The following is a 15,607-nucleotide window of genomic DNA, read 5'->3' as shown; positions in this document are numbered from 1 at the left end:
AGTGTTCCCAAACATGGTGGTGTGGGACCTAAGGCCCTTGTGCTTCCTACCTGATGGTAGTAGCTCCATCAATAATGCATTGGCTTAAGTGCTGCGTCATATGACATGGTTTTTCCCAGGATCATAATTGCTCTTGGCAAATTTTTGTTGCCTTGCCTTCTCTTGGGCGGTGTCTTTACAAGGCAGGTGTGATGCCAGCTATTGCCAATACTCATTAGTGATTTATCTGCCTGGCATCAGTGGTTGTGTAACCAGGACTTAATAGGAAGTAGGTGTGTTACAGAAGGACTCAGACATGTTAGGAGAATGGGCAAAGAAGTGGCAGATGGAATACAGTGTCAGGAAGTGTATTCAAGATTCAAAATATATTTATCAAAATTTGTAAATTGTACACGTTGAGATTTGTCTTACAGGCAGCCACAAAGCAAGAAACCCCAAGGAATCCAGTTTTTTTTAAAAAAAAGCCCAAAAACCACTGTGCAGAGAAAGAGGAAAAAAAATACTCAAACTCCTGCAAACAATAGAAAAGCCAACAGCATTCCGGATGGATCAGACTGAGACCCTGGACCCACTCCCAGAGTAGGCCCAAGCCTCGATCCCAATCCGTTACACCAGTGGGCAAAAATGCACAAGAGCTGGATCATTTGGTCTCATCACAATGGAGAAAGAGTGAACATTGACAGGACAGTGACTAAAATCAGCTTGGCCTTCAAGCTTCCTGTCTATCTGTGGCAGCATTTAAATTGTCCAAGCACTGGGTAGTGCTTTGCTCTAGGACCCGGACCCTGGTACCACGATACGCTTGGGCCACGCAGCTCGAAGATGTTCTCGATCTCTCCAAATTGGCTCGGCACTTGGAGTGAGCCGACCTCTCACCTAGATTAGGTGGGCGGACATCGAAACTCTCCCGTATTGACTCTCCAAATTGCTCACTCCATCTCTGCATCGATACCGACTCCATCTTGAACACATTGCATCCCACAATGCCCCAGCATGGCTCATTCCCCAAACCAGCCTCGCCTCCTCACTGTCTGCAGCAATAGTTCACCACAACTTTGATGGTATAAGTAATGTTTTTAGTAGTAAGTAATGTTCTTAGTAGGATTTCTTGCCTTTCAAACATCTCAAATCGGAACTGGTCATGCACTTTTGTAGAAATGAAAGGTTGGCTATCTTCAAAATGAAAAGTAAATTCAAAAATCTGAGTGCAGTGGGACTCGGGAGACCTAGTGTTGGATTCCCAGAAGGTTAATTTGCTGGTTGAGTCTGTGGTGAGGAAGGCAAAAGCAATGTTAGCATTCATGTCAACAGCACTAAGATATATAAAAGCAAGAGTGCGATATTGAGATGTTATAAAGCACTGGAGAGGCCTCTCTTGGAGTATTGTGAGCAGGTTTGGGCCCTTTGTCTTAGAAAGGATGTGCTGACACTTGAGAGGGTTCAAAGGAAGTTTTGCAAACTGATTCCAGGATTAAATGGCTTTGAAGAGTGATGGATGGCTCTGGGTCTGTACTCACTGGAACTCAGAATGCGGGGCGACCTATCGAGTGTTGATGGTGGATGTGGAGAGGTTTCCTCTGATGGGAGAGTCTAGGACCGGAGGAAGCAGCCTCAGAATTTAGAGGAGTGTTCTTTTAGTACTGAGATGAGGAATTTCTTTAGCCAGATAGGCTGGTGAGTCTGGGGAGTTCTTTGCAATGGGCAGCTGTGGAGGCCAAGTCTTCATGTGTATTAAGGCAGAGATCCTTGATTTGTCAGGCATGAAGGGATACGGGGAAGATAGTAGGGGATTAGGGTGGACAGGAAAGTCGGATCAGTCATGATGAAATTGTGGAGCAAACTTGATGGGCCAAATGGCAAATTCTGCTCCTATATCTTGTGATTATGCACCAGCTGCTCATAGACCACCCACCACTTCCCATGGTTTCATTGACGCTGATTGGGCGGGTGGGGAGACTCTTAAGCAGGCGCCACACCTTACCCAACGATGACCCGCAGGCTAGCGGAGGGAAGGAGTGCTGTCTACCTCCTTTGGTAGAGCCACATCTCCACCCTGCCCACCCAGCGATGCACCAGCTTCAGGCCACCACACAGAGTGGCGTGAGCACCTTTAGTCTCGCCAGATCCTTTGATATTACAGCAAGATTTAAATTTTTTTGCTGCCGAAAGGGAGCGTCAGAGAGAGGTGGTGGGGGCTGAGAGGAAAGAGGAGCAACATTTTGCGTTCCTGCAGCCAACCCCTGCTGTGTCTTGTAGTAAATGTAAATGGTATCTCTGCCTTTGAAAGCAGTGTTGTGACCCGAGTTTCCCACCTTTGTGTGAAAGCTGAGATAATCAAAAGCAGCAGGAAGAAGCTATATCAAGGTGAATATAAAAAAGATTTTGTAAATATGTTGCTTCCTTCTCCCTCTTTGCAGAAGATGACTTCAATTAACACCATCTTCTAATTCAAAGCTTCTGTGCAGGATCTGGAACTCTCCCTGTGACTGTTTGTTAAGTCACCATGGAGCCACTTGAATTATTCCTACAGATCCAGCCTCCCTCTTTCTCCTGGAACGAATTAGCTTTGTTAATCAGATTTAGTAGCATGTGAAACTCTGTATGGAAAGACAAAGTACCAATTATAATGAGTGATTTTGTTTGGAGTCTTGAAACAGCCTGTGGTGAAACATTCCATTGTATAACATACAGTAAATAGCCTCTGTGTCTTTGTTATTTGGAGTTTCCAATGGTTAGTAAAATGCTAACTTAAACACATTTCAAAGATTCAAAGTACATTTATTATCAAAGTATGTATACAGAATGCAAGACTGAAATTCATCCTTCTGCAGGCACCTACAAAACAAACTCCATGGAACCCATTCAAAGAATACATCAAACACCCAATATTCTTATTTTAAAAAAAAGAACAAATTGTGTAAATGACCAAAACAGGAGAGCACCCCATACCAAGCATCAAACCAGGAGTCTAGTAATATTCAGCTGCGTTCAGTTCACGGCCGTGCCACCATCAGTTCAGGGGCGTCCACCCAGTCCGCATCATTCATCCTGATCGAACCGCAAAGAAAACAGTAACCAGAATCCTGGTTGGAACACGTGCAATATGAACCTCAAAGTCCTCAGAGTCCACAGTCTTGCTGAACAACTCCACCTAGTGCCAGAGGTCAGGACTGAACTTTGCTCCCTGGAACTGTGGCAAGAGCTCGACCAGCTTACACCATTGCTGTGGGAAACATGGTGGCTGACTCGCGTTGAGTAATCTCACAACAGCAGTGAGAGGATTCAAAAGCAAAATACTCTGGAAGCTCGAAATCTGAAATAAAAAGATCAAATGTTTTAAAAACATAATCCAAAGTATGAGATTTTGCAGGTACTGGAAATCCCAAGCAATGTACAGTAAATACTGGAAGAACTCCAAGGTCGGGGAGTGTGTATGGACGGAAACAAATAGTCAGTGTTTTGGATTGAGACCCTTCATCAACACTCATAAGGGTCTTAGCCCAAAACATCCATAGATGCTGCCTGACTTGCTGAATCTCTCCAGCATTTTGTGTGTGTTCTACCAGTTAGATGACCGATCTGTATTTGAATACCATATGCCTCATGTGGTTCCGATTGTGAAAGCCCCTCACGGAATAAAAGAAATCCTGAGCTACATGAGGACTGATGAAGTCTCGGGTTGAATTGTTAACTGTTCATTTCCCTCCAAAGATGTTGCCTGACCTAAGTTCCTCCAGCATATTGAGCATTGTTTATGAATGCTAGTAGGACAAGTTGGTATGTATGGGACTGTGCAAAAGACTAGGGCATATATACAGGATATAGCTTAGGGTGCCCAAGACTTTTGCATGGTGCTGTTGTAATTTTATGTATATAAAATTATTTATATAATTTTTGTACTGCTTCTGCAAAAAAAAAATTCATGACATATGTGAGTGCTGTTAAACCTGATTCTGATATGTCTCTACTGTGGGCATAGTGGGAATAGAGCAGGGAAAGGGGTCTTGTTGGGAAAAGAGGAAGCGAGTGGGAAGAACCAGAGGCATTCTGTAATGATTAAGAAACCAATTGTTTGGAATCAAGTGATCTTTCCTAATGACTTGAGGCTGGGTCTGGGTGCGTCTGTACCCACGCCACCCCTGGCCCTGGCATTCCTTCTCTGCCACCTGTCCCACACCCCTCCTGTGCACTCCACCCTCGCCAGTCCCAAAATTGTTTGCTCCCAGATTTACAAACTCGCTCTCTGACCATGCTGACAAATACAGTACTGTGCAAAAGTGGGCATCCGAGCTGTATATGTACTTAAGACTTTTGCATGTACTGTAAACGGAGAGGAGCAGGCTGAATGCTTTAATCTATTGGCACTTCTGCAGAACCAGCTTTGATTCAGAATTATCTGCACTTTCCCCATAGATGGGACCCTACCTGAAAGCCAAGGAGTTGTCTGTGTGGGTAAGGCAGGCATTATTCCAGCATCTGCAGAATCACTTGTCCTCTGCAGTTTCTTTATCCCCACTCATCAGGCTTTCCGTTGAATGCTCTTTGCCACAACTATTCGGTTTAATAATGAATTCCACATGCCGATCATTCCCTCGTTAAAATGTTTTTCCAAAATTCCTCATTGGATCTATTATCAATGACCTCTTTGGGTTCCTGGTACACAGATGAATTTTGGAGATGCTCTCTCAACAAGTGGCAATGAACAGACAATGACACAAAGCTGGAAGTAGGGTGAACTATTAAATTCTGACCCGGTGCACACTTGGCACCCACAGACTGCACACACACACAGTGCTGCAGGATCTCAGTGGGCAGCATCTATGGAGGGGGATAAACAGTCAACATTTTGGGACAAGACCCTTCATCGGGACTGGAGCGGGGGAGAAGGGTAGTTAGGAGTACAAGATGGCAGGGGATAGGTGAAACTGGGGGAGGGGGAAGTAAGAAGCTGGGAGGTGATGGGTGCAAGAGCTGATGTGCTGAAGGAGGAGGAATCTGAGAGGAGATGAAAGTTGATCATGGGAGAAAGGGTGGGAGGTAATGGGCAGGTGAGAAGAGAAACGGGTAAGAAACAAGACAGAATGGGGAATGGAAAATAGAGAAGGGAGAGAAATTACTGGAAGTTGGGTCTGCATAATTAACCACTTCTTACATTGGCCAGGTTTTGATGCTGCCTTCTCGGCTGTGCAGTACTGTGGGTATCCTGTCAGGCGCACAGATGATATTCAGTCAGTTTCGGCCTGACTCCACACTCATCAATCTGCTGATGTTATGTGAGCACTTCAGTCAAAACCAAGGACTTGATGGATTTCATTTCTCTTCAGCCTGTTTCCTTTGGGATTTCAACATCTACCTTCCTCTTGAGACATAATCATTTCATTATCCTGCATTGTAATTCTGACTATAACTTAGTCAGAAGATATAACTTTGCAACAGCAGGTATAATCATAGGTAGATGCTTATTTCATGTTCTATAAAATGGGGGGCGATGTAGGAGGAAGAGGTTAGATTTGCATTGTAAATGTAACCTTGTAGCGATATGCTACACATGTGCTCCCAGTCAAGGGCACTCACCATGTGGTAGTAACGCGTGGAATCAGAGGATATCTGCCGAATCTGGAACTGGGCTTCTGCTTGGCTAAACCACCCGCGTGGTCGCAGCGTCCAGAAAGTCGGCAGTTGTAGCGAAACTGCGTGAACAGATGAAGAGTTGGTCATCTTTGGTCCAAATCCCGTTTGGACTGTCGGGGTCACCAATGTAGCGATGTGCTACACACAGCGCTGAAATAACGACACGGTAAGTCGTTTGGAGACTAGTTCATTCAAACTTCGCGGCGCTGGCATTTAATCCCTAGCGCCCGCTCTCTCCAGGCGGAAATGACATCAGAGGTGCATTACCAAAGTCTCCCCCTGCGCGCTGGCTATTTGTGAGCCGGTTCACCTGCGCAGAAAGTGGGTCGCCACGAACTGTTCTCCCCTCACTCATGTACAATTTACAATGCAAATACATGCTGGTATTTCTGAATCTGCGCACAAACTTTATTCCAAATACTTCTAACTTTTATGTAATTCTTTATTCTAACAATTGCTGAGTGTTTTTCACCACCATCTTGGATTTCTCTTCAGCCCCACTGACCCCTTATTTAAGTTGTCTCCTCACATTATATATTTCTCCCCTCTATCTTTCTGTCTCAGTCAGGCAATCAAAGTAATCAAAGACCTCGCCTACCCTGGACATTCACTCTCCTCCCGTTTCCCATTAATCATGTCACCACGCTCAAGGACGGCTTCTACCGGCTGTTATAAGACTTTTTTTTAAAAAAGGACTCTTGACCTCACCGTTTGCCTCATTATGGTCTTGCGGCTTGCTGTTCACTTGCACTTTCTCTCTAGCTTTTACACTTCATTCTGCGTTGTTACTGGTTTACCTTGTTCTAGCTCACTGCACTGTGTAATGATCGGATCTGTATGAACAGTCTGCACGATAAGCGTTTCACTGCGTCTCGTTACATGTGACATTAGTAAAACAATTCCAGTTCCCTTAGTTCTACTTGCTTTGACCTGCTATGTGCTTCAGTTTTTCCTGATTTTGAAGTGCTCTGTTGGTGGGGGTGGGCCATGGATATTGTTTCTTAACTGCCTACATGATGCACAAGCCAGTGTGATAAGGAGAACAAGCTCTTACCCAAACAGCAGGCTCCCCCTCTCCACACAGCTGCTGAATCCCGAGGAACGACAGAGACCGATACAGTTTGGCACCAGCAGCGTCGCAGGAGTTGGCCACTTCAAGTGCCAGGCTTTAGATCTTTCAGAAAAGACAGGGAGAAGGCAAAAGAGGTGGGGGTGTGGCACTGTTGATCAGGGATATTGTCTTGGCTGCAGAAAATGAGGAAGACATGGAGAGATTGTCTACTGAGTCTCTGTGGGTGGAAGTTAAGACTGGGAAGGGGTCAATAACTCTACTGGGTTTTTATAGATCACTCAATAGTAACAGGGACATTGAGGAATAGATAGGGAGACAGATTCTGGAAAGGTGTAATAATTACACGGTTGTTGTGGGAGATTTTAATTTCCCAAATATTGATTGGCATCTCCCTAGAGTGAGGGGCTTAGATGGGGTGGAGTTTGTTAGGTGCGTTCAGGAAGATTTCTTGACACAATATATAAATAAGCCTACAAGAGGAGAGGCTGTACTTGATCTGGTATTGGGAAATGAACCTGGTCAGGTGTCAGATCTCTCAGTGGGAGAACATTTTGGAGATAAAATTGTAATCACTCTCTCTTTTACCACAGCATTGAAGAGGGATAGGAACAGACAAGTGGGGGAAACTTTTAATTGGAGTAAGGGGAAATATGAGACTATCAGGCAGGAACTTGGGAGCATAAATTGGGAACAAATGTTTTCAGGGAAATAAATGGAAGAAATGTGGCAAATATTCAGGGGATGTTTGCATGGAGTTCTGCATTGGTACGTTCCAATGAGACAGGGAAAGGATGGTAGAGTACAGGAACCGTGGTGTACAAAGGCTGCTGTAAATCTAGTCAAGAAGAAAAAAAGAGCTTACGAAAGGTTCAAAAAAAACTAGGTAATGATAGAGATCTAGAAGATTATAAGGCTAGCAGGAAGGAGTTTAAGAATGAGATTAGGAGAGCCAGAAGGAGCCAAGAGAAAGCCTTGGCGGACAGGATGAAGGAAAACCCCAAGGCATTCTACAAGTATGTGAAGAGCAAGAGGATGAGATGTGAGAGAATAGGACCAATCAAGTGCGACAGTGGAAAAGTGTGTATGGGACTAGAGGAGATAGCAGAGGTACTTAGTGAATACATTACTTCAGTATTCACCATGAAAAGAATCTTGGGGATTGTAGGGAATGACTTGCAGCAGAATGAAAAGCTTGAACATGTAGATATTAAGGAAGAGGATGTGCTGGAGGTTTTGGAAAGCATCGAGTTGGATAAGTCACTGGGACTGGACAGGATGTACTCCAGGCTACTGTGGGAAGCCAGGGAGGAGATTGCTGAGCCTCTGGCGAAGATCTTTGCATCATCAATGAGGATGGGAGAGGTTCCGAAGGATTGGAAGGTTACGGATGTTGTTCCCTTTTTCAAGAAAGGGAGTAGAGATAGCCCAGGAGATTTTTGACCAGTGAGTCTTACTTCAGTGGTTGGTAAGTTGATGGAGAAGATCCTGAGAGTTAGGATTTATGATCATTTGGAGAGGCATAATATGATTAGGAATAGTCAGCATAGCTTTGTCAAAGGCAGGTTGTGCCTTACGAGCCTGACTGAAATTTTTTTGAGGATGTGACTAAACACATTGAGGGTAGAGCTGTAGATGTAGTGTATATGGATTTCAGCAAGGCCTTTGATAAGGTACCCCATGCAAGTCTTATTGAGAAAGTAAGGAGACATGGGATCCAAGGGGACATTGCTTTGTGGATCCAGAACTGGCTTGCCCACAGAAGGCAAAGAGTGGTTATAGACGGTTCATATTCTGCATGGAGGTCAGTGACCAGTGGTGTGCCTCTGGTCTGTTCTGGGGCCCCTTCTCCGTGATTTTTATAAATGACCTGGATGAGGGAGTGGAGGGATGGATTAGTAATCCTGCTGATGACTCAAAGGTTGGAGGTGTTGTGGACAGTGTGGAGGGCTGTCAGAGGTTACAACGGGACATTGATAGGATGAAAAATTGGGCTGAGAAGTGACAGATGGGGTTCAACCCAGATAAGTGTGAAGTTTTCATTTTGGTCGGTCAAACATGATGGCAGAATATAGCATTAATGGAGGATCAGAGAGATCTTGGGATCTGAGTCCATAGGACACTCAAAGCTGCTGCGCAGGTTGACTGTGCGGTTAAGGCATACAGTGTGTTGGCCTTCATCAACTTTGGGATTGAGTTTAAGAGCCACGAAGTAATATTGTAGCTATCTTGGACTCTGGTCAGAACCCACTTGGAATACTGTGCGCAATTCTGGTCGCCTCACTACAGAAAGGATGTGGAAACCATAGAAAGGGTGCAGAGGAGATTTATAAGGACTTTGCCTGGATTGGGGAGCATGCCTTATGCATGAGTGAATTCAGCATTTTCTCCTTGGAGCAACGGAGGATGAGAGGTGACCTGATAGACAATAGACAGTAGGTGCAAGAGTAGGCCATTTGGCCCTTCTAGCCAGCACTGCCATTCACTGTGATCATGGCTGATCATACACAATCAGTACCCCGTTCCTGCCCTCTCCCCATATCCCTTGACCCCGCTATCTATATGAGCTCTATCTAACTCTCTCTTGAATGTATCCAGAAACTTGGTCTCCGCTGCCTTCTGGGGCAGAGCATTCCACATGTCCACCACTCTCGGGTGAAAAAGTTTTTCCGCATCTCTGTTCTAAATGGCCTACCCCTTATTCTTAAACTGTGGCCTCTAGTTCTGGACTCACCCATCAGCGGGAACATGCTTCCTGCCTCCAGCGTGTCCAATCCCTTAATAATCTTATATGTTTCAATCAGATCTCCTCTCATCCTTCTAAATTCCAGTGTATACAAGCCCAGTCGCTCCAATCTTTCAACATATGACAGTCCCGCCTTTCTGGCAATTAACCTTGTTAATCTACACTGCACTCCCTCAATAGCAAGAATGTCCTTCCTCAAATTTGGAGACCAAATCTGCACACAGTACTCCAGGTGGGGTTTCACCAGGTCCCTGTACAGCTGCAGAAGGACCTCTTTACTCCTATGCTCAATTCCTCTTGTTATAAAGGCCAGCATGCCATTAGCTTTCTTCACTGCCTGCTGTATCTGCATGCTTGCTTTCATTGACTGGTGTACAAGAACATCTAGATCTCGTACTTCCCCTTTTCCTAACTTGACTCCATTTAGAAAGTAATCTGCCTTCCTGTTCTTGCCACCAAAGTGGATAACCTCACATTTATCCACATTAAACTGCATCTGCCATATAATTTGCCCACTCACCCAACCTGTCCAAGTAACCCTGTATTCTCATACCATCCTCCTGACATTTCACAGTGCCACCCAGCTTTGTGTCATCAGCAAATTTGCTAATGTTACTTTTAATCCCTTCATCTAAATCATTAATGTATATTGTAAACAGCTACGGTCCCAGCATCCGAACCTTGCGGTACCCCACTGGTCACAGCCTGCCATTCCGAAAGGGACCCATTAATCGCTACTCTTTGTTTCCTGTCAGCCAGCCAATTTTCAATCCATGTCAGTACTCTGCCCCCAATACCATGTGCCCTAATTTTGCCCACTAATATCCTATGTGGGACTTTATCAAAAACTTTCTGGAAGTCCAGGTACACTACACCCACTGGCTCTCTCTTGTCCATTTTCATTGTTACATCCTCAAAAAAGTCCAGAAGATTAGTCAAGCATGATTTTCCCTTCATAAATCCATGCTGACTCTGACTGATCCTTCTACTGCTATCCAAATGTGTCGTAATTTCCTCTAGAGGTGTATAAGATAATGAGAGGCATTGTTGATAGTCAGAGGCTTTTCCTCAGGGCTGAAATGGCTAGCACAAGAGGGGCACAGTTTTAAGGTGCTTGGGAATAGGTACAGAGGAGATATCAGGGGTAAGAGTTTTTACTCAAAGAGTGGTGAGTGCGTGGAATGGGCTGCCGACAATTGTGGTGGAGGCGGAAACAATAGGGTCTTTTAAGAATCTCCTGGATAGGTACATGGAGCTTAGGAAAATAGAGGGCTATGGATAAGCCTAGGTAGTTCTAAGGTAAGGACATGTTCGGCACAGCTTTGTGGGCCAAAGGGCCTGTATTGTGCTGTAGGTTTTCTATGTTTCTATCACGTTCGATGTAAGCCAAAAACCGCTCATCAAAAACTGTATTCCTACCATGAAGCACGGTGGTGGCTGCATCAAGCTGTGGAGATGCTTCACCGCAGCAGCCCTGGAAGGCTTGTGAAGGCAGAGGGTAAAATGGAACGCAGCAAAATACAGGGAAATCCTGGAGGAAAACCTGATGCAGTCTGCAAGAGACTTGGGAGAAGAATTGTTTTCCAGGACCTTAAGATTTTAAAAGGCAAATAGATTGCCAAAAACAGAAAATATGCTATCAATGTGAGCTTTAATTGTAATTTAAAAAAAAACTTTAAGGAGCTTCTTGTTTGGAGGTGAGGGTGAGTGTACTTGACTATCATGGGTTTCTTTTAAAAATGTTTAAAGCCCAAGTATATAGGGTTTTGCCTTCATTCTTTGTTACCCCAGTGTTACTGTGATGCAGGAGCTGACTTCCCTTTGCTTGAGTGCTTGGCCTCCACTGATGCCTCCAGACTGATGCCGGACCCCCGTTATTCTCAGCAGTCCCACAGTGGGATTTGTTGACGGTGCTGCTCTTTATTCCCTACTCACTGGGCAAAGCGGAGCAGGCGCTGGACACCTATGACTCCGGAAAGGTAAGGGAGCCTGCTGGAGCAACACACAGAATGATGGAGGATCTCCGGGAGTCTGGATGGAGCGGAATAAACAGTTCTTTCTTGGATGAGACCTCTAAGGATGCGAAAGGAAGCTGGAACAAGTTGTTGGGGAAGAGAGGGAAGGCGTACAAGCTGGCTGGGGATTGGTGAGGAGCAGGATGATGTAAGAAGCTGGGAGGGGGTAGGTGGAAGAGGTAAAGGGCTGAAGAAGGGGTAATCTGATGGGCAAGGAGAGAGTGGACCTTGTGAGAATCAGAAGGAGGAGGAGCACCAGAGGGTTGTGATGGGCAGCTGAGGGAAAGGAAAAGGGTAGGAGGGGAGCCAGAATGGGCAATGGAAAAGGAGAGAAGGGGAATGTATTGAGATTCATTGCCTATCCAGACAATGAGGTGCTTCTCCTCCAGCTTGAGAGTGGCCTCATCATGGCAGTAGAGGAGGCCATGGACTGGCCTGTCAGAGTGGGAAGGGGAAGCTGAATTAAAATTGTTGTCCACTGGGAAATCCCACCTTTTGTGGCAGATGGAGCTCAGCGAAGCAATCCCCGAGGTAGAGGAGATTGCACCATAGATGACCTAGCCAGACTCGCAGGTGATGTGTCTCCTCACTTTAAGATATTATTTTAATGACTTTAAAATGTTAGTGGAGAAACCACGGGTAAACTTCTAATTCCGGAAGGTTCTTCTTCATCCTGCCCCTTTTAAATTTTCTCTTGGGAGTGAGCTAAGTTTGGTTCTGGAACAGACCTCAAGTAAGGCAACATTTCTGAGTTATAGTGTGGAAAGGAAGCATGCACAGTAGCTGGTAGACTGAGTGCCTCCTGGAAGCTTGCAGTTCTGACAGAACGTGTTGTTTTGTAAGGCTGCAGTGATGCTATGATTGACTTTAATGACCAAATTCCATGTGTTGCGGTTGAAGTCTTGATGTCTTCACTGCTGTCAGAATCCGATGCTCTGTCGTGTCTAATAAAGCCAAAATAAGCTTCGAATGATAGCACTATTTATAAACTGGAACACTTTTAACCCATTAGGTGCCATTAGCGTTCTTGGAGAAATACAGCACCAAAACAGGCCCCTCAGCCCATCTACTCCATGCCAGGCCACTTAAACTGCCTATTCCCATCAACCTGCACCTGGGCCATACCCCTACCATCCATGTACCTATCCAAACTTCTCTTAAAAGTTGAAATCGAGCTTGCATGCACCACTTGCACTGGTGGCTTTTCACCTTTTAAGAGATTTCAACTTTTTACCTTTCACCCTTAACCCATGACCTCTAGTTATAGTCCCACCCAACCACAGTGGAAGAAGCCTGATTGCATTTACTCTATACCCAACTTAATTTTGTATACCTCTATAAAGTCTCCTCTCAATCTTCTATGTTCTAAGGAATAAAGTCCTATCTTACTCAATCTTTCCTTATAACTCAGGTTCTCCAGTCCTGGAAACATCCTTGAAAATTTTCTCTGTACTCTTTCAACGTTATTTACATCTTTCCTGTAGGTAGGTGACCAAAAGTGCACACAATACTCCAAATTAGGCCTCATCCTGTCTTGTGCATCCTCAAAATGACATTCTGTGCTCAATAGAATTTTGTCCTTAGTTCCTCATTGCTCCTCCTCTCCAGAATGATACAAAGTTGGGATGGGGGGTGTTTGTTAAGGGAGGGGATGAAGAGGGGCTTGAGGGGGATGTGAATGGGTGGGGATGTGGCTGATGCAATATGACTTGGAATAGGTGAGATCATCTTCTTTGGCAGAGAAATAGAAACCCTGAGTTTTAAACAATGAGAGCCAGAGGAAAAGTTGGGATAGGCACAAGGATGAGAATGGAATGGAGGTTTATGGTCTGGGTGCAGGTAGACAGACTAGGCAGGAAACCAGGCCGGCATTGGCTAGATGGGCCAAAGGGCCGGCTTCTGTACAGTGGTGCTCTATGACCCTATAAAGGCCAATTGCAACTTTGGTACCATTGCTGCATCCAAAACATCCATCGTTACCTTGTTTTTCCTGGAGTGATGGGATCTGAGGTGGGACCTGATGGACAGGGTAGATTATTCATTTTCTTTCCTTCTGGTAGGGGTATCAAAGACACGAGGCCATTAGTTCAAGATTCAAGGAAGCAGGATCTGAGGGGAAAGATTTTAAGAGGTCGAGCAAGCTAGGGCTTTTCCGTGTGGAGCAAAAGAGGATGAGAGGTGACTTAATCGAGGTGTCGAAGATGAGAGGAATAGAGCAAGTGGATAGCCAGAGACTTTTGCCCAGGGTGGAAACGGCTAATGTGAGAGGGCATTTTAAGATGATTAGAGAATAATTTTAAATTGGTTGGAGGAAAATATCGGGGGTGGGGGGTGGAGGTTGTGGATATCAGAGCCAAGTTGGGTTTTTTTTCAGTGGTGGATACGTGGAGCAAGATGCTAGTGTTGGTGATACATTTGAGAAACTCCTGGATGGATAGCCCACTATTTTTGTCATCGATGTGCCTATATGGGAGGAAAAGGTTAGATTGATGTTACAGCAGGTTAAAGGTCCTTTTGGCACGATTTACCGAGGGCCTGTGCTGTTTAATGACGTAAAACCTGCATCCCACGGGAATGTGTTCAGGCTTTGGATTTTGAATTTAATGAAACGTTCTGTGGTCTCTGGAGTGTGCTGCTAGAGGAGGTGATGAAATCCAGTAATACCGTCACGACGCTTAAACAGGCACTTGAATAGACAAGGCATGGAGGGAAACGCAGGCAGCTTGGGATCAGTATAGGTAGCAGGAGACTGGTGAGCCGAGGGTCCTGTTTCTGCGCTGTACAACTCTGAGGTGTGGCTAGGTGTTCTGCATGATCTGTGTGTCCCTGCTGTCCAGTCGCCTGACGTTAGCACTCGGGTTAGGCACGGATTCAGGGATGTGAGCAACCTTCAGGAGGGTGAACCCATGGAAAGCAATGCAGATACTAGGTCCCTGGCCAAGTATGAAGAACCTATGCTGATCAACCAGCTGGAGTCTTCACCGAGATCTTTAACCTCTCACTTCAGTATCCACCTACTTCAAGCAGGTTTCAATGCAGTCCAGTGCCTATGAAGCACTTGGTAGCCTACCTCAATGATTATCATCCAATAGCACTTGCATCCACAGTGAGATGTTTTGACAGTTCGGTGATGAAACCGATCAGCTCCTGCCTGAGAAGTGACTTGGATCTGCTCCAATTTGCCTACCATCACAACAGGTCCACAGCAGATGCCATCTCATCAGCTCTTCACTCCACCGTGGAACATCTGGACAGCAAAGGTACATACATCAGGATGTTCTTTATCGACTTCAGCTCGGCATTTAATACCATCATCCCTTCAAAACTAATCAATAAGCCTTTGCCTCAAAACCTCCTTGTGCAATTAGGTCCTCAATTTCCTCACTTGCAGACTCTAGTCAGTTTGAGTTGACAACAACATCTGGTCCATGAGCCAGCCTTCATTGGGGGATCAGAGGTGGAGAGGGTCAGCAACTTTAAATTCCTTGGTATTATCACTTCAGAGGACCTGTCTTGGGCTCAGCATGCAAGTCCAATTGTGAAGAAGGCATGACAGCGCCTCTACTTAAGAGTTTGTGAATGTTTAGCATGCCATCCAAAAGTCTGACAAACTTCTATAGATGTGTGGTGGAGAGAATATTGACTGGCTGCATCACAACCTGGTCTGGAAACACCAATGCCCTTGAACAATAAATCCTGCAAAAAATAGTGGATACCGCCCAGTCCATCACAGGTAAAGCACTCCCCCATCAAAGTCGCTCCCACCATTGAGCACATCTTTGTGAATTGTTGCAGGAACACAGCATTAAAGACCCCTACCACCCAGGATATGTTCTCTTCTCACAATTGCCACCAGGAAGAAGTTACAAGGAGCCTCAGGATTCACATTGCCAGGTTCAGGGGAAGTTACTACCCCTCAACCATCAGGCTCTTGAACCAAAAGAGAGAACTTCACTCAACTTCCACTGCTCCATCATTGAATTGTTCCCACAACCCATGGACTCACTTTCAAGCCTCCATCTCATGTTCTTGGTGTTCATTGCTTATTGATTTATTAGTATTTTTGTTCTTGTATTTGCACAGTTTATTTTCTTTTGAATACCTGTTCTGCACTGCCAGCGTCTGATGCAGCCAGTCAATGCACTC

The 15,607-nt window shown here is 45.2% G+C and overlaps 1 protein-coding gene across 5 annotated transcripts in view; it reads left to right on the top strand.

The window, feature by feature from the left end:
* The window catches only part of LOC132399926 (tumor protein p53-inducible nuclear protein 1), a 52,731-nt gene that overhangs the window by 12,834 nt on the left and 24,290 nt on the right, over positions 1–15,607 (top strand). Inside the window, exon 1 of one of the 5 annotated variants that reach the window (XM_059980872.1) lies at positions 13,951–14,721. The exons of the other annotated variants lie outside the window; for them this stretch is intronic. The gene's annotated coding sequence lies outside the window, so the exon portion shown is untranslated. Of the gene's footprint in view, positions 1–13,950; positions 14,722–15,607 lie in introns of those variants that run through there. 5 annotated transcript variants of the gene reach the window in all.

This window comes from Hypanus sabinus, chromosome 9, assembly GCF_030144855.1.
Source record: "Hypanus sabinus isolate sHypSab1 chromosome 9, sHypSab1.hap1, whole genome shotgun sequence".
Taxonomy (NCBI): Eukaryota; Metazoa; Chordata; class Chondrichthyes; order Myliobatiformes; family Dasyatidae; genus Hypanus; species Hypanus sabinus.
The sequence above is the reverse complement of the archived record's forward strand: the minus strand, read 5'-3'. Positions and strand labels throughout refer to the sequence as shown.